General features: G+C 30.2%; 1 protein-coding gene across 1 annotated transcript in view; it reads right to left on the reverse strand.

Moving 5' to 3' along the window:
• LOC106677731 (multiple coagulation factor deficiency protein 2 homolog) overlaps positions 1-1,566 on the reverse strand; it is a 28,389-nt gene extending 26,823 nt beyond the window's left edge. The window contains exon 1 of the mRNA XM_014415821.2: positions 1,506-1,566. The gene's annotated coding sequence lies outside the window, so the exon portion shown is untranslated. The remainder of the gene's footprint in view (positions 1-1,505) is intronic.
• Between the last annotated feature and the right edge of the window lie 209 nt (positions 1,567-1,775).

Consider the following 1,775-nt stretch of genomic DNA (forward strand, 5'->3'; position numbering starts at 1 on the left):
TATATCTGGTGGACGTGTAGATTTCATTCTTGTGTTTTGAGCTTAAGGCTGATGGTTGGCCTTTGCAGAAATAGTACTTCAGTATTTTGTTTGAGGCAAAATAAAGATGTAATATATCTTTATTATGTCTCAAACAAATATTGAAAAGTAGGTGCCTTTGCAGTGGATGATTTTACTCCTTAAGGTATGACGTTCTTCTAATTGCATAAAAACTTTTGTTTTGTTGAGTGTGGTACACCAGTGGCGGCGAAAAGGTGGGAAAGGGCTAGGCTAGAGTGCGAAGTTCAGTTAGAAAATAACTTGTTATCTGGTACTTTTTTCTCCTGTTATTCTCCCTTACATAAAATATTTAAATGCTTTATTAGTATATTGCTCTTCTCAATGTATACAGGAAAATGTATTTTGAAATTTTTTCAAATTCTATTTGTACTTAAGAAACAAATATTATTTTTAATTATTTGTGTACTTCTTAGTTGTATTTTTTACAAACTGTAACTACGGTTCAAAGTGTGCCTGAAATTGAGGATACATTGCATCGGTTCTCATTAGTGGTGATGAGGCTCACGATGTTTTGTTTATTGTCTGAATAATTGTAATTTAAAACATCATATCAATTAAAAATAATTTTGTACAATTTTTTTTTTTAATAATTTATTTATTGTTATTTACAACTGTATACACATATATATGTTTGTAATATATTGTTGTATATATATCTATATATATAATGTAATATATTGTTGTATATACAACAAGTAAATTTGTTTTGGTGACATGGTGACATGATACAAACATGTGGAGAATCTACCCACTGATAGAACTCCAATTGTACAAAATTAGGATTTATTTTTTTCTAGATTTTTATTCAATAAAATTACCTGTTATATTGTATCTGTTATTGCATCATTAAGAATAACTAACGGCAATAGAAATTGATCAAGAAGAACGAACAGTCTTTAGAAATAGGGTAAAATAATGATTTTTAAAAATTTGTTGGACTCAAAAATGAACAAACTAATACTTCCTCCATTGCCTCTGAGAATAATAACATTATCAATTTTGTGGTTTAATACCTACTTTTTTTTCTCATTATATGAGCATATTTAAATTGTTTTCAGAAAGTGTCCCTGTATTATATACAACTATCACCGAACAGAGAACACGATTAAAAGTAAAAATTTCCTATTTGGATTTGGTTCACCTTATGAATTACAAGATGTAAATTTATAGTTCATGGCTGTAAAAATAAAATATGCATTTAGTAAGAAATAATAATATTATTTTTTACAAAAATCTAAACTGAAACCAAAGAACAACCAGTTGCTATTTTGACCAGTTCCAAACAATCGATTAACTGCAGAGACAATCAAATATAGTATTAACACGGACTCATTGACAGGTCTTCCGTAGACTTCCAACCTGTCCAATAACTTATTTCACATCATGCCTATGTCAAATATGGCCATTTTTGCCAAACAAATACCAATATACACAATGAGACTCACCTTAAAACAGTTGCTATCAAACAGCGAGGAGGTTACGGAGTTCAATAAGAGCGGGCATGCGTGGTCAGGACTCCCTGCCATAGAGGTAGTTGCGATCTTCATTCCTCTCTGCTCAACTTGCAATCAAACATCTCTCGAGGTAAAAGATGAAACTAGCATTTTTTTATATTTTTTTTGTATTCCAATTGAGTTGCATTAATAAGTGATCAAGAGAGTATTATTAACGTGAAAATGTAGAGGGATTCAAGAAAAACTCTTCTTTAAAAGGTC

The sequence above is a fragment of the Halyomorpha halys genome, unplaced genomic scaffold, assembly GCF_000696795.3.
Source record: "Halyomorpha halys isolate HHAL.00 unplaced genomic scaffold, Hhal_1.1 Scaffold107.1, whole genome shotgun sequence".
Taxonomy (NCBI): Eukaryota; Metazoa; Arthropoda; class Insecta; order Hemiptera; family Pentatomidae; genus Halyomorpha; species Halyomorpha halys.